We start from the raw sequence: 26,910 nt of genomic DNA, 5'->3' as shown, positions 1-26,910 counted from the left end.
TTAAAGAACTAACATAGTTTCAGTTTGAGACAAAACAACATTTCAAACAAAGCATTGAACCAGTTAGGTTTAGGTTGCTCAGGTAAATTCCGTTTGCCATTTCATGTGATTTATATTAAAAACTGACGATGCTGAAAACAGAAGCATTAGTGATTATGAAAAGAGTATTATTTGTTAATTTTCATTTGGAATTTGTACTTCATAGGCAGATATATGGTGATCTGGGGTGTATATAACATATGAGTCTCTAAGAACTGGGATATGCCACTTCAATTTCTGTATCAAGTTGATCCTTGGATAATGTGGGGGTTAGGGGTGCCAACCTCCTGTTCAGTTGAAAACCTTCATATAACTTTTGGCTCCCCAAAACTTAACTAATAGCCTACTGTTGACCAGAAGCCTTATCAATAACATAAACAGTCTATTAACACGTATTTTGTATGTTATGTATATTATATACTGGATTCTTACAGTAAAGTAAGCCAGAGGAAAGGTTAGTAAGAAAATCATAAGGAAGAGAAAATACATTTATAGTACTGTGCTGTATTTATTAACACTGTAAATTTATATCACCTGTTAATTGTCTCTGTGTTAGTGCCTTTGTCAGTATTGTCTTATATGATACAAATGTAATTACTTCATATGTACTCATCTAATATTCAATTATTCCATAACAATAGCTTAATAAAGCTTATTTCTTAAGGATTCTTGGATTTCTTTCAGAAACTTTTAAGTTTATTCTTCTCAGTTTCCTTGTCTAGCAGATGTCTTAGTTAATTAATATCTTTAGCCAGACAAGATGGTGTGTGACTTTGCTTCTCAGTTGTTTGATGGCAGTCTTAGTAGTTGACAGAAGTTAGGCTAGTAGAAATTCTACTTTTCCTTAAAGGTCAATAGCTTCATTAGGAATACCATGTTTTAACCCAAAATCTGCTTTGAATATAGCCCATCATTATATGCAGTTTTACTGAAACAGTTTTAAAAAAATATTACCAGTCCCTTTTCTCTGATACCATCCAAGAAAGGGACAGATGTGAAGGGAAAGCAGATTTTCCATTTCTCTAACCTAATACACTTATTTGACCTTTCTCTTGGAGAGTCCTAAAGTATACTGTCCCTTTTAAAAAAAAAAAGTACCAGATTGAGTCTCCTGGGAATATTCCCAGTTTTAATTTTGCTATAAATATTTCCCTTGCTCCAGATATCCTGAATACATATTTAAAATTACTATTGCTTAGAGCAGGCAGGCAACACATTTTTGTTTTCTTTTCTTTTAACAAGGGCTCTGTCTGTTCTTGTGTTTTATTCCAGGTGTGTGTGTGTGTGTGTGTGTGTGTGTGTGTGTGTGTGTTCAAGAATATGTACATTAGATAGTACAGCAGACCTCCCAGGATCATAAGGCTTGAGGAAAAACTACATCCTCTAGTCTATTCAGTGGTCTTCATACTGTATTTCAGAAAACAGCTATTTAGTCTTAGTTTTAAAACTCATGTGAGACATCTGTTTAACCTTCATTGGTAATACACTTTTGTATTTAACATTCTATTCCAGTACTTCAGGTAAAGGAAGCAGAAAATTTAGTCAATGTCCTGGCACTTCTTCTGGGTTATGTGCTTAACTTTACAGTTCTGGTCTCAGACCTGGCAGCATCCTTTGTTCAGTCTTTCTTTCCAGTCTGTCTGTCTTCTCTGTATGTTATCAAGCCTCAATCCAAGTCTCCATTCCACTAAAAGGTGTTCTACTACTCTTACACTCATCTCTCTGATTTGCTACTGCTTCTGGATCTTTTCCCATAGAATCTTAAATTTATTTGTTCATGAACTGTGTATACATTTTTCATTTCCTAACTTGTAATGCATTGCAGTCAAGGCCCTTGCCTTTTGTATGTAGCTATTTTCTCTAGACTGAAAGTGGCAAGTAATTAGCAGTGGTATTTTAGGACTTGGAAAGTTGATGGGTTAGATATTTTTGGGTCAGGCTTTTGCCCAGTTTCCTTGAATAATTCCTCAAGAGCAAAGTTATGTGCAGGTAAGTGTGATTTCCATAGGGAAAACTCCTGCTTGCTCATACCTCATATGTTCCTGCTGGACCCTGCTATTATGCTTAAAGATTTCGCCGTAACGCTAATTGATTGCTGAACCAGTCACATTATTTTAAAATATAGTTCTCCTCTTTAGCAGGATTATTATAAATGTGTTATATTGAATTTACAGAGGACTCGATTTCTGTTCAGTTGTCAGTTTTTCTAGTCAAGGTTCTTTGGTAGTCTCTCATGGGTCCAATCTCCATATTACATCTTAGGTATATCTCTTTAACAGAACCCTGAAAAATCATTTCCAGGATATACAGATGGCTATCTGCTAGAACTAAATCTGTGGATGAGGATGACAACTTGCACAGAAGAGAAGGCCCAGGCTCTAGCTTGTTAACTTAAACCAGATTTCAGTAGTTCAGGTTTACGGTATGTAAAAGAAAGACCGCAAGTGAGGGTAGAGGAGGGAGAGAAAGAAGGAAGGAAGAAGAGACAGAGAAAGATTGATAGAGGTCATGTTTCAATTTAAGTTAGTAATAGTGTGACTTTCCTGGAGCTGAATATTCAAATGTAATGATAAATTATTTGTGAAAATTGAACTAAAATACCGACAAACTTTGTCAACACTAAGAGGCATAAATGCAGTAATTCATTTGACATGAGAAACTGTTTTCCTTTAGGAATTGGAAATATACAAAGACTTTGGTATTGATAAAGTGCCAGATATTTAAAGGAAGTGAAAATAATTGTCTATGAGATGTTTGCAAATATTTGAATACTTAGAATTGTATAGACATCTATTTGAATGTTCATGTTTGATATGTTCATTATTATGTTCTTTTTAAAAAAGATTTATTTTTTGAATTTATTTTAGAGTGGGGAGGGGCAGAGGAGAGGGAGAGGGAGAATCTCAAGCAGTCTCCCCACTGAGCACAGAGCCCGAAGCAGGGCTCAATCCCATGACCTTAACATCAAAACCTGAGCCGAAATTAAGAGTCAGATGCTTAACTGACTGAGCCACCCAGACAGGCGCCCCTCGATGTGTTCGTTATTATGTAAATGTAAAATCTGAGACTTAAGTCATTCAAATAATTACTAGCTGCCTGCTGATGATTATGCGCTTATGGAAGATAAGAGAAGTGATAGAAGATGAAGGAGGAAGGGTTGCCTTGAGGTTTGAATTTTATTTTGTGTAAAATAAAGAATCTTAAATTTTCTTGAATAGTAGAGTACCACATAGTATACTTTTAAAATCTTATTTTTAAAGATTTCCTATAGTATAACTGGATTTTTTCATACAATTCTGATAATCTGAACACCTGTGTAAGTTAATATAACTGTCACCACAGTCAGGCTATGGCACAGTTCCATCTCTCCCTTGTACTACCCCCTTATACTCATGTTATCCACACCTAACTCTTGGGAACCACTGACATATTCCCACAAGTATAGGTTTTTTCTTTTTGGGAGTGTCCTATTAATGGAATCACACAGCATATAACTTTGAGGGACTAGTTTCTTTCACTCAGCATAATACCTTTGTTGTATGCATCAATAGCTTGTTTCTTTGTTATTGCTAAGTACTCTTCCATTGTATGGATGTGCCACTGTTTACTCATTCATTACCCACCCAAGTACATTTGGGATATTTTCAGTTTTGGTGACTGTGAGTAAAGCTACTATAAACATTCGTGTACAGATATTTGTGTGAACGTAAGTTTTCATTTCTGTAGGGTAAATCCAGGAGTGGGATTGCTGGTGAGTGTGTATATATAACTCTATAAAAAATTATAAGAAACTGCCCAACTGTTTTCTACAGTAGCTTTCCAAATTTCCATTCTCACCAGCAGCGTGTGCGAGTTCCGGTTGCTCTGTATTCTCCCAAAACTTGGTTTCCCAATTTTTCAAAAAATATAGCCATTCTTGTAGGTGTATAGTGATATTTCATTTTGATTTCAATTTGCATTTTGGTAATGGCTAATAATGTTAAACATTCTTTCATTGTTTATTTGCCATCCGTCTGTATATTTTCTTTGGTGAAGTATATGTTCATGGGTTTTTGTTTTTGTTTTTGTTTTTTTGTCTTTTTCTTATTTTAAATTGGTTTGTTTCTTACTGTTGAGTTTTGAGAGTTCTTGAGAACTCTGACATTGGTATCAATCTAGACAATAGACTAGACAAAAAATGTCTAATGGCAGAGAAAGAAGGGAGGGAGCAGTAACTGATTGTCTATTATTCATGGCTTCTTAAGTTGTGAAATGTTGTCTGTATATCTATTAATATTTTAGATTAATAATAATGCTATTTCTTATCTCTCAAAATCCACCTGAATAGTGAGTGATTGATCTGACTTACTAGTTTTGATAGACTTCAGCTTAATTATAGCTTGTACACTTGATTTTCACAACAACCCAGCCAGATATTATTACTCACATGTCACACATAAGGAAACTGAAGGGCTCAGAGAAACTAGGACTTGCTCAAGGTCATTTATGTGGAAACCAGCAATATAGTCACTATACCCTGTCCTCTTTTCATGGTCCTGGGAAGGTGAAATTTATTCCCTGATCTGATGTAATCCATCTGGTCATAGTTTGGGAGAGCAGAAACCTTGTGAGCAGACCATTCATTACCTATTTACACTAAATACATTTATATGGTATATATTTTTGGTGGTGGTGTAAGGTTCTTGGGTGTTTTTGGATGGGAAACTCAAGACGTGATCTCCAGTGCTCAGCTCTAAACTTGTGAGAGATCCTCAGTCATATTTTAACCATGTTTTAGTTAATAGCTGTTTGCTTCTTTACAATTAGAAATTTTCCATAAAAAAATTTTCCATAAAGAAGTGTCAAAGTAAAATTAATTTATTTTTATTAAAATAGAAAGTTTTGTACAGATTAGTAAAATTATATATAAAACTGGTTACAGTTTAAAAATAAAACATAACTGGAACCACAACATAGACTAATAAATTGGAACATTATTTAAGCTTGGATGTGTATTATACAAAATGACTTGAGGAAAATCATATTTTCCAAACCTAGCAGATGTTATTATGCCTCTCAAATCCATTTCCATTTTTTTTAACTCCTATGAATACGAATTTCTCCAACTGGTATTTATGGTCTTTGGAAAGTCATTTAGCTGTTCCCAAGGACAGAGACGGTATTGCAAACTTTGTATAGTGCTGTACAAATAGCTAAGTGGAAGAACTGGGAGATTATCCTCCATGACCAACCTCTAAGTTGGGTTAAACCTCCATTCTCTACACACCAAAGAAAAGTATTTTTCCCTGTCCTTCACTGGAAAACTATGGAATTATAGAGGAGCCTTTGCACATGATTGGACCATGAAATTTGAAGGAGTGTTAAACTTACTTGGGCTTAGGAAAGCTTTTCTAGGAATATTGCCCTGGCAGAGGTGAGGTATTTTCATCAGATTTATTAGCCAAGAGAGAAAAGCTTATTTTAATGTTCCCACTAGCCCCATAAGTTATTTCTCTCTATCTGCTGTGGAAGAAAATAATTAAATTATTGATGTTTGTTGGCCCAAACGTGCAGCTGCTTTTTCACTTATATTGTTCGTACACCCAATGTAAATATTCCAGACTTCAAGTAAATCAGTGACTCAGGACCAAAGATATATTAGTTTGACTAGCTGTGCCAGTGTTTTAATTCTTTCCAAGGAAAGTGGTATGGACTGATTTTATTTGCTGCCAACATTAACCCCAGTATGATTAAGTTCAGAATATTTAAGTATGTATTTCCAGGGTTTGAAAAGTCCCCTCACTAGGATTGCTTCAGAAATGTAAACTAATTTTTCCTTAATTACCATCCCTCTGAATGCTATTGAAGGGCAATGACAGAGGCTCACCTGTCACGTTACTGACCCTGTGTCCAGCCTGCATGGCATGCCTAGGGGGAGGGGGTGATCAGGAAAAAAAGGTGGAGATATCTTTACTTGAAGCCATACTCAAATATGATCTTAGAAAAAATGTACTCTCTCCATTCCACGTTTGTGCTTGGGTCTTTTGTTGTGGGGTCAGGTGAGTTTAATCTGAGAGTTTACGTTACACGATATCACACAGGTTATTATTGGCCATCCCCCCACCAAACACTTCCCATGATCTGAACATTGGGCAAAAATATTTCCAGATTATATTGAAAGGATACAGAATGAATTCTTTTTAAAAAAGATTTCTGTCGAAGTAAGATTTAGAGAATGTCATTCTGGCAACTTTGGAGAACACCTAAATGAAATATTAATAACATTCTTTGGTGTTTCCTTAACTGACAAAGGACATATAGATGATCCTTCCATCTGCGATACTAGTGAGAGAAAGAGCACAGAGTGTTAGTTTCTGCAGATAGCCATTCATTTCACTTTGCTACCTTGACAGACTTTGCAACCAAACTGCTAAGGATCAGAGAATTCAGTGGTTTGAGATCTCTTTCTGAAGAATAAATATAGATGGAGCTTTATATTGCTGGGAGCCACTGATGCAATAATTTAGGACAAACCCTATCTCATTCCCTTTTAGGTGGCAGCAAAAAGACATTTTTGGGGGGCTGTTGCAACATCTGTGAGTGGCTTTGATTTGCAGTGTGAAGTTTGGAGAACCCACTAATCTGGACAGGGGGACAGCCTTGATGCTACAGGAAAGCTGTTTTACTTTTTGCTACTTCAGTATGTAGTGCAACATGGCACTCTCAGTGTTCTTAATAAAATGCTTCCCTGGTGAATTTCCCTGGGATCTCTGTTTCATCACCAAAACTTTTAAACTGATCAACTTCTTAGACAAGTTGTAGCAAAGCAGTAAAATAGTCCAAGGGGGAAAACTCCCAAAACAGTGTGTCTGCTTTAATGAAAATATTTTGGCTGTTTTAATGATAACAAATTACTGATCATATCTTTTTATTACTTAAAAAATGCTTTAGGGTTTTCATATTCTTGTAGACAAGAGGGGAAATAGCCAAACGTAGCTCCCCCCCTCTTTCTCTATTTAGACAGCACATGCATGAGTGGGTGTGGGGGGAGGTAGAGGGAAAGAGAGGAATCCCAAACAGACTCCACGCTCAGTGGGGAACCCGATGCTGGGCTCCATCTCATGACCCTTAGATCGTGAACTGAGCCGAAATCAAGAGTTGGATGCTCAGCAGACTGAGCCATCAAGCAGGTGTCCCAAATGTAGTCATTTTTGAGAAGTATAGGAGCATGAATCACTCAGTAATTCTAAAACAAATGTCATCTTATTTAATGTATACAGTGAACTAGATAATGGAAGAATTAATTACTTGGAAAAACAGTTGATGTGATAAAGTAAGAGAAAGGAATTGGCCTTAGGGAATGGGTCATGTCAATAATATGGTGGGGCAAGGAGGCATGCTGTCTATTTTTGTACAGCATATCAGAAAATTTACAGGCAAACTGAGTTTTTAATTTCTGCCCCTCTTCCATGACCTCCTGTTATTAAGTCTACTCAAATGCCTCACTGTCTTGGCGTCAAATAAATGCACACTCACTTGACTTTGGAGGATTATTAAATGATCTTTCCATACATAGAGAGCTCACACAGAGCTCCACCTCCAGGCCTGGAGTTTACGTTATCAAAATGTTTCAAAATGTTTACTTGCTCCATTTGAGCATGAGAAGGTTTAGCCAGTTTGAAAATAGTTTTGCAGGTAGTTTGGAGTCTTTTTTTATTCTGATGGATTAAAAGCAGTGTGTGTGTGTGTGTGTGTGTGTGAGATTTAGTACATGAATTCTTCCTACTTCTGGACATTATGTTATTGTTTTCATGGACTAACTCAATATTGTGGTAGATAAATGTATAAATGAATTAAGTATTAAAAATGAATTTAGAATTATATAGGGACCATTAGGGTATTAATGAAGATGCTGCAGAGAGACACCCTGTATATAATGGATCACATTTTCCAGTTTCAGTTTGGATTGTGTTCCCAATTGAAACAGACTTCTGAGTCATACTAAACTTGTGTTTAGATTCTGAGCCTAGGTTTTGTTTATTTTTCTTGGTGACAGCTCTGCTATAGTCCCCAATATTTGATTTTAGCCGCTATTAGCAATAGTGTGAACTGGTTATCTCAGCATTGGGACAACTGAGACTCCTTGGATCAGCAAAATTTATAAATATTGATACAAGTATTTCAGATTTCTAACCTGATGTGCCTACCTCTTCCTCTTTCCCCAATTTCCCACTACTTTAAATCTATTCTCTGCTGGTAAAACAAATTTTATGAGGGCAAGATTTGGTTTCTTTGCTAGGCTTTTAGAAACTTAACAGAGAATAAAAGTTTAATCAGTTTTGTCCTTTATGAGAAAAATTCTAATAATGGAAATGGCACGTTTCTATAGTTACACATTATATTTTCGACATTTAACAAAAGTAGAACTCTTAGATAAGAAGGAATATAAATGGTTTTTATTAATATTCATATAATATTACTTCCCACTCACAATAAAACACATTAAAATGTAATCAACTAGTTAGCAAATGAATGCACTTAATGCTAATTCTCCAATCATGTTGTTCATATTGGGTTCTCCACTCTGTTTCTTTCTTTGCTTAGAGACTTAAAAAAAAAAAAAAAGCCTGCCTTCAACATTGTGTTGGTGTACCATTTTCACAGCCTAATACCTTACGGAACATTAGTTCTCATAAATTATAATTAAGTAGTTTTTCAAGCTGCTTCTGCAGTGTTATCATCTATAATTAATATGCAACATAACTTTAAATGAGTAACTTAGCAAGTCAGTTCTAATACTCAAACTACTTCAAATTGGTGCCAAACTTTCTGTATGTCCCTAAAATCTTAGGTTTTTCAGTCACTGGAGGGCTTTGTAAATAATACCATTGTCAATAAATTTGACTCTCTTAATCTAGGATAAACATTCTTAATCAGAGACAGTTTTAACCCCTTTCACCAGAGTATATGTGACAATTCTGGAGACATTTTTGGTTGTCATAAGTTGGTGGTGCTCCTGGATTCTAGTGAGTAGAGACCAGGGTTGCTGGTAAACATCCTTACAGTACAGAATCCATCCGCACTCCCCAACAAAGTATTTGGTTGAAAACCTCAACAGGACCGTAACTGAGAAATCTTCATTGAGGACAATGTCTCTTCATTTTGTGATAAATAAATTGTGCAACTGTTATATATTAAATGACTTCAATTACCAAGGAGTCTTAAAAGTTATTGCTTTGATTTTGAAGCCAAATAAGAAACTCTTGATAGTATATGAATTTTCATTTAGTGTCTTTCTCAGGGAGAAAAATGTAGAACAAAGAGGCCAAAAAAAAAAAAAAAAATCACAGCAACATTTTCTTTCCATTAAAGAGATAGAACTTGTTTTCAAGTGTAAATTTTCGCAAGGTTCTTTGGGTCAGCTTGAGTAGATTATCTAAAGAGAAGAAAATGTCAGTGCAATTCTACATGACAGGCTTTTCAAGGTTCTGTTGAAGAGATACAACAAAGAGAAAATGTGTTGTAATACTGTTTCTTGAAATAGGAGTAGTTGTCAAGACTGAAAAGGTTATTTGATTAAATCTTTCTTGTCTTCACAGTATTACAGATTTCCCCTCCTTTCCCAAATAAAATTAATGGGTATCTTACCCCCCACCCCCACTGAGCTCTTAAAAAGCAACACATTTTAAAATTTCTTGCTTTTTCTGCTTAATCATTATCAGTAGGTACTTTAAAAATTTTTTTTAATTGTGCTTTTCAACAACTCTGGTGAAGTTTGAGATAAATGCTACTCAGATACAAAATATTAAAACTCAGTTCATTCACAAACAAAACTAATTCAGTAGAATATATGCTCCATAGAGATGGAACCTTGGCTGCCAGGAAATTAGCTCTAGTCCCCACACCTGGAACAATCCATTGTACATTAGATAAATTCAGGTAATATTAGTGAAATTAACACACTCAAACCAGTTTTGCCAGTCTGTGGACTATGCAGTAAGTGGGCCTGTAGTTAAGCAAGTAAAACATGCATTCAGAAGAGGCTACTTTGAATAAGAAGCAGTATCAAAGAATCTACAAATTTTGCTGTATATTCAAAAAGCCTAGAATATGCAAGTCTAGGATAGTGACTTCTCTAAGCCCCCCAGTTTAAGTGCATGTGGGCCATATTGCTATCGAGACCACTTTCTCTTGCTTTTTTTTTAATAATAATTTTTTATTATGTTAGTCGCCACACAGTATATCCTTAGTTTTTGATGTAATGTTCCATGATTCATTATTTGCATATAACACCCAGTGCACCATGCAATATGTGCCCTCCTTAATACCCATCACCGGCTTTTCTTGCTTTCTTAACCCAGGAATGTTGAGTGGGTTATAGGCCATAGACATTAGCACACTAACAGTGAACTGCATAGCTTACACTGTCTTCGCCGTAACACTCCCATCCTGTGTACTCTAGAGTGATGGCTGCCTCCCAAACAAAGTCTCAGCCAAAATAGAAATTCTCTAATTTCTTCAAGGGTATTTTATGCATTTTAAAATGTATTCCTTTGGCTCTTCTTAAAGATTTATTTATGTTTTTGCTTTTGAAGTGCATTCAACTAATTTTATTTTTCCACTTGCAGAAATTGTAATTCAAAGTAGACTAGGAATAATTAGAATTTACTTGAAGACACTTTATCTGAAATGAGTTGAATGGACAATATCTTTACTCCCAAAGTTATAACTTCTGCCTGTGAGTTGATGATCCCCAATTCATAAATCTTTTCCAGCCTTCTCCAGCAGCTCTGATCCTATATCTCTAATTATTACTGGAAAACTCTATTTGGGTCTCCATTGGGCCCCAATTATATTTGCCTTAAAGTAAACTCACTGCATTTTCCTCTCCCAAAGCTGATCTTATACCTTTATTTTTCACCTAAGCAAATTGATTTCCCCAGTTTCTTTCAGTGAAAGAGCCTGTGAGTCATAATTCAGTGTTTGCCCACTATTCAGTCTTGTTTCTCAGTGGATTACAATTTTGTCACTAGTTTAAATAGATTAATTTTTTCATGATTCATGCTTATGTTCAATTATTGATTACTCATGTTGCATGGTTAACAGTTTGCCCTTTAAAATAAAGTTAGGACGTGTTGTGATAAGCACCGGATGTTATATACAACTAATGAGTCATTGAACACGACATCAAAAACTAATGATGTACTATATGTTGGCTAACTGAACATAATAATAAAAAATAAAATAAAGTTAGGAAAACACTGGCTGTCAGTAAAAAGGTCCCTTAGATCTTTACAATTGGTTTATGAATCTTCATTTGCTGGTATGAGGAAGGTTATATGAAAGTTAAAATTCTGTGAAGCTACTTTTAATTGAAAATCAGATGACAAAAACAGTCAAAAAATAATACTTGACATTGGTCTGGGATAGTTTCTCATTAATTTTTGAAGTACAATACACTCCTAGAATTATGGAGAAAAAATTAGTTTAATCCACTTTACAGATTTGGAAAGGCAGATCTAAAAAGGCTGTGCTTTACTAGATTCATATAATGAATTGAGATGAAGAACTAGCATTCAGTTCATATTTATAGATTTCCAATTCGGTATCTCTTTCACTAAATTCTGTTGCTTCCTGTCTTTGAAAAATTCTACTTAGTGGGAATTTAGGATTACTTTTTAAAAATTTAGTTCTTTGAATATACCATGCTCCTTTATATCTCAAAGCATGTGACATTTTCATGCTTGGAATATGTTGTTTTCTCCCAGCCTCATTTTTCTGTAGCTAATTGACTACCTTCATTTTCAGATCCCCATTCCGGTCTCTTTTCTTCAGGGAAGCCTTCACTTAACATTCTATATTAACTCAGTTGCTTGTTATAGAAAACTCTGTATTCCTCCCCCTACAAAACATGTCATAGAGTTCTGCTTTTCAGTTTGTATGTGTGTGTATGTGTGTGTGTGTGAGTGATTATTTGTTTAATGACTTGGCTTCCCCCCTAGACTCTGAGCAGTATAAGAGCAGGGCTTAAGTTGATTTTGTTTTCCACTGTATCTGCAGGGGAAAGGATGCCTGGTACATCATAAAAAATAATAAATTCCTGAAGGAATATGATAATTGAATAAAGTAAAGGAATATACTAAAGGGAATTGTATTTAAATTGTAAAAGAAAAAAATTAAAAAAAGGAGTATTTGTTATGGGTGGAAGTTAACTCCTACAAGTCCTAGACTAAAGAGGAATTTCATGAACCAAAATGTTTTTAAATGTGGATGTGGTTCTAAAAACCGTTTTCTGTTATTTACTTACATTACTCAGCAACAGTGGATGTTAGAGTATGCTTATCATAAGTTCAATGATCATGGACTTGCCCGAAGATTGTGATCACTAATTACTAAATAATGGGTGTCCCTGGGGTGTAGGGCACTAAATGAGGCATTTTATGGAAACTAGAGAAGACATTGTCCTTATCATCAAGTTGCTCTCTGTGACTGCACTTTATGGTTGAAATATTTTATTAAACATCTGCTTCTCTGAAAGTGGATACCATCTGCTAGAAAAGAGGGAAACAGAGAGGGTCAAGAATGGTTTTTTAAAAAATGTTAATGAACTGTATTTACTTTGATTAACTTACTCTACCACTGCAATATAGTTTCCATGTTTAATCTTTGATTTCCATCAATGCAGTTTTCTACATTGATGTATAATCTGGGAGCACCTGGGTGGCTCAGTCAGTTGAGTGTCCCAGCTCTTGGTTTTGGCTGGTTTCGTGATCTCAGGATCCTGAGATCAAGTCCTGCATCGGGCTCCATACTCAACACGGAGTCTCCTTGTCCTTCTCCCTCTGTTCCTCCTCTTGTGCTTGCCCTCTCTCTCTCATAAATAAATAAAATCTTAAAAAAAAAAGAAGTGTAATTTCATTTCCCATTTGAATTTTCATTTCCCAGTAGAATTTTTCAATGAGTGTTTATTGAATGTTTATTATATGCCAGGTACTGTACTAGGTCATGGCGATAGATAAAATACACATCCCTTGCCTCCAGGGATCTTTCAGACCATGAGAGACAGAAGAATACACCACGGCTGTATGATGGGTTTTGAGACATGGCTGTGTATGAGTAACATTAGTAACAGATAAGTGGACTGGACTCACAGTAATTCTGGTTAGGCTTCCTAAAGGAAGTGAGGCTTAAGCTTATTTTTGAATAACCATCAGGAAGTCATCACATGAAGAGGGAGAAAGATATCAGACGATATCCAAGTTTTTCTAAACTTAGAAAGAGGGAAAGGTATGGGCAAAGGGACAGAGTGAAAGACTTATCCATAAGGTGTCGAGGAGGGGAGCGCAGAAATGTTGCTTTAGAGGTAGCAAGGACATCATGAAGCATCCTGAATGTCTTGGTAGGGTGGTTGAATTTCATCCTGGAGGTGGTGAGAATCCTTTTAAGAATTTTAAGTGGAGGCTGGAGGAAAGATCTGTCATAACCCTTCATGACTGATTAAGTAGTTAGATGAGATGCAGGAAGGAATGTAGAAAAATTCTTTAAGATTCTGATTTGGGCAAGATAGAGAATAAAGAAGGAGGAGTAAATCTGACAGGTAGATAATTAGTTGGCTTTTCTTGTTAAACTAAATCTGTAATACCCAAGTGGAATTGTGAAATAAGTAGTTGGATTAAAAGATTTAGAGACCAGGGAAGCATTTGGGGCTACAAACAGACAGGTATTTATAAATAGATTATTTTATAGGTGATAGCTGAAAATAGGTTTGGATGAGATGTTCTTAGAAAGCATACACAGAGAGAAGAGAAATGATCACCTCTTTGTATCTTGTGTTGAAAGTATTTTGGTTCAGCATTCATTCATCTTACTCCTTGAAAGAGTACTCCATGTTTCTTTTCAGTTGTTGCTTCAGTCTGACTTTTATTCAAGTGGTTGAGGCTGATCCTGTGTCCAGCTCTAGGGGTGGCCATGGAACTAGGAGTAAGTCAATTGGCTTAATCCATTCTTTTGGACTCAGTGTTTGTTTCATTGGTGGGAATGTGACTGAAATAGGTTATTAGCAGTCAAAAACAGGACTTAACGTTTCAACTATTGTAGGGAGGAAATACGTCTTTTTTTCTGGACTTGAATCTAGAGGTTGTTAGCTACGAAGGCCACCCTGAATAGCCCTAATATAGCCAATTCATGGAAGGAACCGAGATGCCCTTCAACAGATGAATGGATTAAGAAGTTGTGGTCCATATATACAATGGAATATTACTCAGCTATCAGAAAGAACGAGTTCTCAACATTTGCTGCAACATGGACGGCACTGGAGGAGATAATGCTAAGTGAAATAAGTCAAGCAGAGAAAGACAATTATCATATGATTTCTCTCATCTATGGAACATAAGAACTAGGAAGATCGGTAGGGGAAGAAAGGGATAAAGAAAGGGGGGGTAATCAGAAGGGGGAATGAAGGATGAGAGACTATGGACTCTGAGAAACAAACTGAGGGCTTCAGAGGGGAGGGGGTGGGGGAATGGGATAGACTGGTGATGGGTAGTAAGGAGGGCACGTATTGCATGGTGTACTGGGTGTTATACGGAACTAATGAATCATCGAACTTTACATCAGAAACCAGGGATGTACTATATGGTGACTAACATAATATAATAAAAAAAATTAAAAAAAAGAAATGTTAATAAATAGAATAAAAGTAAACAAAACAAAACAAAACCCAACAAACACCAAAGAAGCCAGAGCCAAGAGACAGAAACAGTCATGACAAAAATCTTCCCATCCAGCTCTGCTTAAAAAGTACTGAATCCTGATTCATTAGGAAAAAAACAAAAACCTGCAGCATTGTTGATGTGAGTTGCAAGATGGTACATGAGCCTCTCCCTGAATATCTCTTTAGCCTCATCTTTCCCTCATTCCCTTGGAATGTACCATGTTCCTTTCCATATAGGACCTTTGTGTATGTTGTTTCTCTCTTTAGAGCTTTCCTTTCACTCATTGCCTAGTAAATACCTACTATTTCTGAGACCTGAGAGCCACTGCCTTAGGAAAGAAAGCCTTTCCTGACCACTACATGCCCAGTGGGGGTTATGTTTCTTTGTTATAGATCAGGAGTTGGTAAATGTTTTTCTGTAAAAGGCCAGATGGTAAGTATTTTAGGCTTTACATGCCATGTGGTCTCTATCATAACTGCTCAACTCTGTTGCTGTGAAAGCAGCCGTAGACAGTATCTAAATGAAGGGATGTGGCTGTGTTTCAACAAAATTTCACTTACATATACAGTCAGTGGGCCATATTTAGCCCACAGGCAATAGTTTCCTGAGTCCTTTTATAGACCTTTATTTCATTCAGAGCTCTAATCTGAGTTTGTAATTATATATTCATCATGGTAATTATTTGATTAATGTTTGTGTCTACCACCAGCTACTGAGCTCCATGACATCAGGGACCATGTGTTTTTGCTCATCACCATATTTCCAGCATTAACATGGTGTCTGGTACACAGCAGAGTTTTATGAATGTTGTAGTTATATGTTTACCATATAAATAGAGAAGGAGCCCATGAAGAAGATTGAGAACAAATGAGCTGAGAAGTAGTTGTAGCATAAGGATGAAATGCAATCCTGAAATTTTTAAAGAGAAAGTTTAAAGAAGGAGTGTTTAGTCAACAGCGTCAAATGCTAGTCAAGTGAATAAGATAGGAATAGAAAAATTCCCATTTGGCAACTGGGGAGATATGGATTGGCTTGGAAAGAATAGTTTCATTAGAGTAGTAGGGGTTAGTAGTGGGGGGAGAGTAGTAGGAGCAGTAAGAAATTAGATTTACTTTTGAAGAAAAGATGGGAATTGTGGGCAATTATTATATGAAGTTCACTATGAAGGGAAGGAGTGGGAATTATAGCCAGAGGGGATGATAGGAAGCCACTTAAATTAAAACAAAGTTTCTGGAATAAAACAGAAGATAGTACCTTCTTGACATTGTAGTAGATAGAAATGTCTTAAGTAGAACACAGAAAACCCCCACTAATCATGAAGGAAAAATATGAGAACTTGGTCTCCGTTAAAATGAAGCACTTCTTTTAAATAGGATACTACTCAAAGTACTTAAAGACAAGCCACAGGGTGGAAGGTATCTTATATATGTATAATATAGTATATAAACTATATAAGTGTATATATATTATATCATGAGTTATATAAGCATATGTGAGAATTTATGTATAAAGTATAATTATATGTTATATTTATAAATATTGTAATATATATATATATGAGAAAGAGAGAGGGAGAGAGAAAGAACAAGAGAGAGATGGAAGTGGGGGCAGAGAATAACATATCCACAGTATATAAAGAGAAACCAGAAATACCCCAAATAGAAACATGGGCAAAACACTTGAATAGATCCCTCACACATAAATGGCCAGTAAACATGGGAAAAGGTGGTCAGTGTCATTACTCATCAGATAAGTGTAAATTAAAGCCGCAATTAGATATCTTTTCACATGTGTCAGAATGATTACCAACACCCCCACAAAATTGAAAATACCGAGTTTTAGACAGGATGTGGAACACCTGGAACTTTCATATCCTGCTGCTGGGAGAGTAAATAGATCTATCTCCTTTGCAAAACTGTTTGACAGTATCTACTAATGCTGAATACATGCATGCTCTATGATATGGAAATGCCACTCTCAGGTATATACCCAACAGAAATGTGTACACATGTTAATCTAAGAATGTTCATGGTAGTCCTGTTTTACAATCCCTATTTAAAAACAGATCCACACTGGAAATTAACCTAATCTCTATTTGTAGTTTGTTCATACAATAGAATACTATCCAGTAACGAGAATAAATGGACAAAACTACGTGCATGCAACAACATGGATATATTTCATAAATGTAATACTGATCCAAGAAGCCAGATATAAGAGAGAATATATGGATAATTCAATTTAGAGAAAATTTTAAAATAGGCAAAATTAACCAGCGCCATTAGAGATCAGGATAGTGGTTACCTTTGGCAGAGGGAATGCCTGGCGGGGGTACTACAGAGGCTTCTAGGGTACAAGTAACATTCTTCTTGTTGATCTGGATGGCATTTACCCAGGTGCATTGACTCTGAAAATTCCTCTTTTATGATTTGTGTACTTTTCTCTATATATATTTTCTTTTACTAAAAAGTTTATTAAACAAAGGAAAACTTGGCATTCTTTGCCTCCATTTATGTATCAACTGGAAAGGGCCAGTAGAAGGAAGGGAGAGGAGGAATTTGATGGAATGCTGCCCAGAAGAGGTGGGTGGGATGAGGTCAGGGCACAGGTGAGAGGGACAGCCTGCCTCTTCTAGGATAGAGTGGGGAAGATGATATGCATTTTTACAAAAGGTTGGAGAATGTTTTCGATCAGGAAGGAAGGTCTCTCCTTTTCTTAAAGCCTTTATTCCTAAACTTATTTATGTCTCTCTCTCTCTCTCTCTTTTCTCCCTTTCCACCTTCATCCTTTTGGGTAGTTCAAATTTATCTGCGGCTTGCAAAGAATTGCCTTGATTTGAAATTCTTAGAATTGTTGAGACTGGTTTTGAAAAGTTCTCCTGAGGGTTTTCTTCTTGGTTAGGCCGCCCTTACATTGATTTGTAACTAAGACAGATTATGTTTTTTCTTTTCTCTCTGTGCATGTGAAAATAAAGATTTGATTGAGAGCTCTGGTATAACGGCACTTAAAATAGAATTAAGTACAGAATAAAAATATCCTCTGCATGGGATTAAAAGATAAGAAGGCCCTAATGCCCCCTAAAAGCAATTTATTATGTTCTAACAACTTGATTATTTCCTTTGGAGAGAGTGAGCATTCCTGCTGACTTCCTTTCCATCACTGTCCAGACTTGCCTCAAATGGCTTACCACCTCACAGTCCCGACTGAATTATCCTAGTAATCACTTCAGTTTTCCACTTAGCTTAAGTTATAGAGGCTTTATCTTTCAGGATTGGGCCAAATTAGACAAACTTCTTTCAATGACTATACCAGATGGTGTACAGAAAATTTAAGGACGAAATTTGCAGAGGAAATGAAGATAACTCCTTGGGAATTGGAGCTATATAAGCAGTTGAGATTTCTGAAATTTTTTGACTGGCACGGTAGCCCTGCATTAGACCATATAGGCACGGTAATCTCTTCTTTAAGGGCTTTATAGATAATCTTTCTTTCTGATCCGTTCTCTCTTGACTAGTGGAGAGTAAGAGTGTGCATATGGTTTCACAGAGCCTTAGAGATAAAGTCACTTAGAGATAAAGATTAAATAGTGGGGAGAAAAAATAGTATCCTAACAGATCCCACCCAGTTGCTCTGACTCCTAGATTTGTTCAGTAATGACATAAATTGTCTTTATATTAGTACTTTCTCTCTTCAAGGGAACCTAAATTTTTCTTTTCTCCTTTCTAATAAAACTCGTGTTGTAACCAGACCTACCTAGCCACATGTACACAAAACAAATTCTATCCAACTTTTGAGTTCCAGTTCAAGTTCTGTATGTACATGGATGTTTTCAACATTATGGCAAATTTAACCACCTTCTCTGTGGACGTATAAAATGTACAGTCTCTACCATACAATTCATTGTTTAACAATATAACTGGTTTATCACATGTACTTGACTGATATTTCCAACTAGATTCAATCTCTCTGAAGAAAAATCATGCAAAACGCTTCTGATTTGTGAACAGGTGCTCAGTAAATGATTTCTGTTTTTTCATGACATCCTAAAAAGTAAGTACGAGAACCCTGTTAATCATCAAATTTCAGAATTAGACATTTTTACAATAAGTCATGCCTTGTTTGGGATCTATAAGAAAAATGGGAGAATAAACCAGAGCCTAAATACAAACCTCAGCTTCAGGCAGGATGATGAAATAAAGAGTAGAGAGTTACGAGTAGCTTGGCCATTTCAGTATGGAAATAATTTTTTCCTCACTTATTTGGAGCATAGCCAGACACATCTGTTTATGTGCCAGAATTTGGGTTTGCACCTTTGGTGTGATGGAATTAATTTTACTAAAAATAACCCAACTCAACGATTTTATAACTTTAAAACCAAATATTACTTTTATGGAGTTTTAGACATTTCTTTCTTTCTTTGTTTTGCAAAATGTTAGGACTGAGGAAACAAAATAGGAAATAACAATCAATAGAAGCTATTTGTTATAGCTGTGTGTTATAATGACAAGTGATGGTTGTTTGTAATTATACCATTCATTTCCATGAAAAAATAATAAGGCTTGGCACACAAAACATCAGTAGCAAAGTACAGACTCTTTTCAGCTTTTCTAAAGCAGCAGTTTTCATTTTTCTAAAAAATTATGCTTTTGTACATAAAACTTGATTTTCACATTTATTTATTTACTTATTTATTTACTTATTTATTTTTGATTTTTCTTAGTGAGGCCCAATGATAGTTCAGGATGCATTCAGTAAAATACCCATATTTCATAATCACTGATGAGATCAATCAGTTTCATGACCACAGAACGCAGCTGTCATCCCAGCCTGCCCTCACCGAGATGTTTTCTAGGGCTGCAAGAAATGTCAGACCAGGAGAGATGGCAATTGAAGGTCTCCAGGTGGAAGAGAGGAATTGATTCTGGGGTCTCTGAATGTCAGAGAGGCTGAAATCACAAAGCTCAGCAGCAGCAGGCAGAAATGACTGTGATGACTCCCCTAGTAACCAAGACGTTGTGCCTTATTCCCCTCGATTTCTCTCGTTCATGTTCCATAATTTCTCAACCAATCCTATTTCATACCCCAGTTGGTCAAGAATCTTCTATTTTTAATCACCTCTTACTTTCTTCTCAAAATTTCTTTTTGTCTGTGATGTTCAATCCCATCAGTCCCTTCTCTTCTTTTGCTTTGCCCATGTTATTGAATAAATTTGTTGTCTGGTTGTCATTTTCTTTCTTAATTCCTACAGAATTGGGTCTCAGTTTCTTGTTTCTCAAGGGCCCAGAGAGTCAATGTAGAACTTTAAAAATATGATTAATCTTATTTTTACAATGGGTTTTTTACTTCTTCACTGAATTATCCCTTTAGTACTACTTCCTTCAAAATCCAAATGTCCTAAAACCACAAAGTAACTCAGTAGACTGAGTGCTGTAGATTCAACAGTAGCATTAGTAGTAAGTACCTCCTGATGGTGTGAATGGAGAGTGGAGAGAGGGGATTATGATAAACCCTGGACAGAGGTGTAATATGGGTTACATGATGTTAAAATGGAATTGCATCTGGGAAAGTGGCAGGATTGGAGGACTGCATGGGATGGATGGACTTTAGATGCCTCATTCTTTGGCTGAGAGAGGAAAGATTAAACAGGAAGAAAGGGAGGGTCTGATGACATTGTGTGGCAGATTTATTTCCTGTCTAGTTTGCCTGTAGATGTGACAAGGGATTGTGGTGACAGAATCAATCAGTCCATCCATCAGTCAGTCAGCAAGCCAGGTTAACAGGGCATAAAGACAGCATGGCCTTAGAAAGTAGCCACTGTAGGTTTCGGTGCAACTGCCCAGGCGGTTACTAAGAGGTTGAGGACAGTTCAACATCCAAGGGGCCAATTGTGTCCTATTTATTTCTAATAAAATAGTGCATTCTATTTTTGTTTAATTTCATGTTTAGTGCTTAGAATGGGCTAGGCCTATGCCATATGCTAAGGATAGTGTAAAGAGAGAAAGGAGGAAGGGAGAAATGATAATATAAAGAAATAAAGAGTGTGGGACCAAGGAAGGAAGGGAGGGAAGATGGAAAGAAGAAGGAAGAAAAAGAATGGTTCCTGTCCTTAGGGGATATATCCTCTCATGAAATTTGCTGTTGTATTAATAACATGTTCATAAGCTAGAATGAAGTCACAATAAAATAAATGTGAATATCATAGATGACTTTAACTGGATGGTCCAGAAGCTCTCACTTTTTTCCAAATTGTGTATGCTGGTTTCGAAATAGTCGACTGATGGCTTCAGCTAGCTTCTTCATCTTTTGTGTAAAGAAGCAAGCATGATACCATTATTTATAAATGTCCCTCATGGTGATAACTGTAGTTTTTGTTTTTGCTTTTTTTTTCAACATTATCAGGTGTCTGATGCATAGTTTCTCTGCACTACAAATTTTGGTCAGATGGTCAAGTGGATAGGAAAAAACCAGTTCAGCGCTATCTATCATTTTCATGTGTTGATGGTTTGAAGTAAGCCTGGGACAGAGACAAAGCCCATAGGTTAAGGATAATAAATTGCCTTATGATGAAGTTACGTGATGCCAAGTAGGAGCATCTCTGTTTTTCAGAAATTGATAACTGAAGCCCACAGCTGAGAAAAATGACTACTCCACATTCTAAGTTTAGAGAACCCAACAGCTGTTAGGCTGGCCTTGTCGCTACAGGGATGGCTCAGAAGTGCCTTTTCATTAGAGGTGGGTCCTCTCAACCTGGTTCCACTCTTTTCAGTTCATTTAAGAGAAAGGCTGGAAGTGAGCTACTTATGTGCTTTGTGGGGAATGCATTCTTCACAAAAAGAAGGTACACCTTCCTTCTCTGTCCTGTGGGAGGAGAAGGTTACTCAACTAGTTGCTTTTTCCCTTGGCAAGGGAAAAGGCTTAGAGAATCACAGAGTTTGGGCACATCTGCTAGAGCAGAAGTGACATCTAGTGTCCTGTGAGATCTCTGCCAAGCAATTAGGCTTGCTGATCTGTCTGATGATGCTGAACCAGACAAAGAGCTCTGAGGAGAGTTGGCGTGGTGGTACTGCTCCTTAAGTTCCTAGTCCTCAGAGTTAGGGGGAATAGATTTCTCTATGCCATTAAGCTCCAGAGTTGAGTGCTATGGTGGGTGTATGAGATCCGGTTGCAAGTCTGCTGGCGATTGTTACAGCACGGAGCAAATGCTTATGTGTAGAGTAATGCTGCTTTCATGCAAGTACTTGGTGGTGCTTAAAACAAGGAGAGAGCGCAAAGTCTGCCATAGGCAATGCATAGCAGAATGTCTGTTTCCCTTTTTTCTCCTTCCTATAATAGTATCAGAGATAACCCAAATGAAAGGGTTGGGGACCGGAGATTAGGGATAGTGCTGATGCAAGAACATTCTCACCTGTTATGTGTTTAAAGAATTTTCTCTAATTGTGAGGTTAAATGTTTTAAATGAGCAGAATGGAGTCTTAAAAATGAAAGTGGGACTGCTTTAACTGTACATGTTAAAATTTTTGAAAAAGAGTCAGGTGAATATGTAATAATGAAATTCACTGTCCAGCGGAAAGGGGAACTTAATATGGCATGTTGGTTACAGTTATTGATAAAAATAAAATTATTTTATGTTTATACCTCATGACTTGATATTGCTCAATTTCAAGAATTACAGTTCTGCTCAGTGAGCCCTGGAGGAGGTGGATAGCCCCAGTAGCTGGTGATACTTGGAATCTTTCATCCTTAGCTTTGAGCTTTAATGATTAACTCTTGGAAAATAGGATATGTTTCACTCAGAATTACACACCATCCTATTACAATAAAAATGCACTAGAGAAAAACATGGAGGACAAACATTCTACTCAACAGTGACACATGGAGTTTTCTCTTGGTTACTAGGAATAAGAAAAGATGTCACTAATCAAAACTCCTTTTCGGCAGTTTATTGAAGACATTAGGCAGCAGGAAGAGAAGATAGAAAAGATACAAGGATTGAAAAAGAAGATATAAAATTGCCATTATTCACAGATGACATGATTTTGTGCTTTTTTTTTAAAGATTTTATTTATTTATTTGACAGAGAGAGACAGCCAGCGAGAGAGGGAACACAAGCAGGGGGAGTGGGAGAGGAAGAAGCAGGCTCCCAGCGGAGGAGCCCGATGTGGGGCTCGATCCCAGAACGCCAGGATCACGCCCTGAGCCGAAGGCAGACGCTTAATGACTGTGCCACCCAGGCACCCCTGATTGTGTACATTTAAAAAATCCTCCCAAAATTGATATATAAATTATTACAGTAAGAGATTAGCAAGTTTCCCGAATACCAATTAATGTACAAAGATGCACTGATTTTTTCTGTATATTAGGAATATATAGTTAGAGAATGATATCATTTAAATGGCTTTAAAAATATCAGATTCTTACAGAATTCTAGATTCTTACAGAGTTATGGTGACTACCTAAATCTGGATTTCTCACTGTATCCTCTAAAAATATTAAGATTAAGAAAGAAAAAATGTATCCATAATTCACATTTTTCAGATCTTCTAACTGGGAGATAGAGCTTACTTAAACTTGTAAGTGGGAAAACAGATATCTAAAACCATCAGAGTCACCCCAGTCCAGGGCAGAGTCAGGTAGGGACTGTACAGAAACAGGAGAGAGAAACAGGTATCAGCAGGAGTGAGACACAGATTACCTCACCCCCCTAAACAAAGGTTCCCACTCTGAGAGTTGATGTACTTAGAATCAGTGTAGCCCTGATCAAGGGAGTACTGGCTACTGGGGAATCAGAGGGAAGGGGCTTGAAAGTTTATGCAGCTGGAGGCCACCGACTTGAGGAGGCACCGATTGTGGGGTACCAGGAGGCAACTTAGAAAGGAAGGAAGTTTTATTTGAAGGCTGATTGGTGAAATAAAGGAGCAAACAAGATATAAGTGCCTTAAATAAAAGAGTATTACTGAGTCACAGGAAATATCAACCATCCCCAAAAGGTACCTCTGTTAAACTCAACTTTTCTATACCAGTAGGAGAGGATGATCTTGAACTAAGACACCATTAATCTACCCAAAACGTTCCCCTCCATGGGAAACGTTCCCACAGAGAAACATTTATTATTTATGGTTCAGAAAAATCCAAAACATTTAAAATTGGACTCAACATGACAGATAATGCCCACGCAAAGCTACTTTAAGAGGGACATTAGAAGTGAAAATCAAAGTTTTTCACATGGTAAAAACATTTCTCACCTCCCACACCACTACGAAAACAACCATGAAACAGAGGACAACTGAAATGCATCTCAGCATTCATTAAATATCATTAAACAAGTATTTTCACACATGAAAGAAAACTTTGAATCAGAAATTCAGAAACAAACTTAGAATGGAAATGAGTAACAACAAAAAAGGAAAAAAGGAGATGTGAGACAAATGCTAATGAAATAAACTTGGGAAAAAACTGAGAAAAAATTTAAAAAATCATTTCAGAAGTGAAAATGAAATTACATCTTAAGAGAGTCCAGATAGATGGACTGAAAACATGAAGGAGAGGCATGGAAATAATCAAGGGTAGGAAGACCAAATAAAAAAGGTAAATGGATGAAAAAGGATTAGATATAGAAGGTAGACGAAGAAAATCCAACATACCTGTGATTGTAGTCCCTAAAGAAACAAAAAGAAAATTATAGAAGAGAACTAATATTTAAAACTGTAAATAAAAATTATGGAAATTTAAATATATACTTAACATGTACATATTGGAAGGGCCTACTGTGTACCTGGAAAATTGACCATACATCGTCACCTCTGAGGTATATTGTAGTTAAACTATTTGACTTAAGGAAAATTCTTCGAATAGGCCAAAAGATCAAGTCATTTATAAAACAGAGGAAATCAGGCTGGTTTTAGAATTTTGACAGTGATACAGCACAAAGCAACAGTGGAACAACATTGTCATAAAACCCAAGGAAAAGAATATAATCTAAGGATTGTTCTTCAAGTATCAAGGCTATAGACAAATAATTCTAGGCATGAAGAGCTCAAGAAACACTGAACTTACAAACCTTCCTGTGAAACTACTAGAAGATAAACTTCCTTAAACCAGGAGAAGGTTGGGTAACTCAGCAAAAGGAATGATGTTGAGTATTTAATATACTTAGTTATAGATCTAAGACCAAAACAGAGATGATGGGGGGTTAGGAGGCACTGTGTGAATGTTACATGTTCTCATAAAGTAGACATAACACAACTAAAACAAAAAAGATAAGGATAAATGAGAAAAAGGAAAATAGAATAAATTCATTAATCACCACATAGGTAAAAGAGGAATTAAAGCTATAGTAGAATATTAAGTAAGGGAAGGGGGCCTAGGAACATGATAAAAGATATTGGTATAAAGGTCACCATTAGAACCATAAGATTTTCTAACTACAAAAATAAATGCATAAGAGAGCAAAGGAAATGCATAAGATAGCAAAGACCTAGAAACATATGAGCTGAAACATTAAATATAATACAAAAATACAAAATATAATATGAAGTAGAGGCTAAACATTTCAGTTATATCATTAAATGACTGAGCTAAACTCACCAATTAAAAGGAAGATAATTTTATATTAGTTCACAAAGAGTATCTAAATTTTTATATGACATATATTGTCTATATAAGCATGGAGTATTGGGCAGCTTTAAAAAAGAATGTGGAAGATTCCTCTGCATTGATGTGGAGCAAATTCCAGGACATCTTAGATTAAAAAAAAGTGCAAACATTTAAAAGAGTGTATGTGGTATGCTACTTTACAGTTTTCTGTGTATTATCCTCTCACCCCCAAACTAGTCCTTTAAATTATTTACTAATGAATCACTCATTGCTTGAAGATGATGACCAGAGAAATTTAAATATAAATAATCAAGGACCACTAAAACTTGAATATCAATGAAAAATGTTAACGTAAAAAAGGGTATAAATCAATGAGAATGTAGTATTCATTCTATAAAAATGTGCTTAAATACAGCTGTTTTGAGGAACACAGGCATTACATGGGAGATACCTGTTATCTGATTTGGGCAGACATTATTTCTTATATAAATTTGTTATTAAGGCAAATGGTTATTACATCTACTGATCAAGCATTTTTGTTTTGTTTTGTTTTGTTTTTTAAAGACACTGTCCTCCTTTTGGGCGTGTGGCTGGCTCCATTGGCTCAGTCATGGTGTGACCCTTAATCCTGAGGTCATGAGTTCAAGCCCCACGTTGGGCCTAGAGCCTATTTTAAAAAAATAAGTAAACAACACTATCCTTTTTGAATGGCAATTGAACATATCTGTTGCAGATATGATAGCCTGCATCATTCAATCTCTATTCCAGGCCTTTCCAGGATTCCTTTCCATAGTACACGTGTTGGAGAGCTAAATCACCATTTCTCAGATCTCATCGTGGCTCAGACTCTGGGTGTGATTTAAGTTCCACCAGTCAGATGCACACACGGAACTGAATTCAGAATGAATTAACTGGAGAGAGGGGCAGTGGTGTGCAGGGATCCGTTTTGCTGACGTGGCTCTAACATGAGCGTCATGGCATCAGAGTCAGCAGTTCTGTGAGCAGCTTCTGGACATCACGATTGTGACCCAGTTTATGTGATGCTGGAACTGGCAGCTGGCACGATGACTTCACACTCTGCAGTTCCCTGGCAATAGCAGAGATAGTGATTTCCCTGTTTGGCCAATTCTGGGGTGTTCTGGGGGTCAACCTTGAGGCATAAGAACACTTAACTCTTTATTAAATCAAATTCTTTAGGTATTTCCCTTTTTCTGAAACTGAATCTTAAATGATGAAATATTCCAGGGAAAATACCTTGAAAATATCATGTGTGTACTTTTGAAGTTCCCAAGCCATAGAGTTCATTATAGAACACCCTGAACTATTAAACTCCCCACCAGCTAGCGGCCTTTGCTGTGCTGAATAACCAGCTGTTCATCCTCCAAGTCCCTTTGGCATGGTCATTAGAGAATCAATCCCAAATCCATCATTCCCTTCCTAGCTTGCTCTTAACCTCTTATCTTTTGTTCACTGCTTTTTAATCAGTGCAGCAACTACTGCCATATCAATCACAGCAAGCCACCTCTATTGAGTCTGCAACCTGCATTACAGAGAGATGATTTAGGCCCTTTTAGGAAATGTTAGT

Source organism: Ursus maritimus, unplaced genomic scaffold (assembly GCF_017311325.1).
Source record: "Ursus maritimus isolate PB19 unplaced genomic scaffold, ASM1731132v1 scaffold_6, whole genome shotgun sequence".
NCBI classification, from domain to species: Eukaryota; Metazoa; Chordata; class Mammalia; order Carnivora; family Ursidae; genus Ursus; species Ursus maritimus.
The sequence above is the reverse complement of the archived record's forward strand: the minus strand, read 5'-3'. Positions refer to the sequence as shown.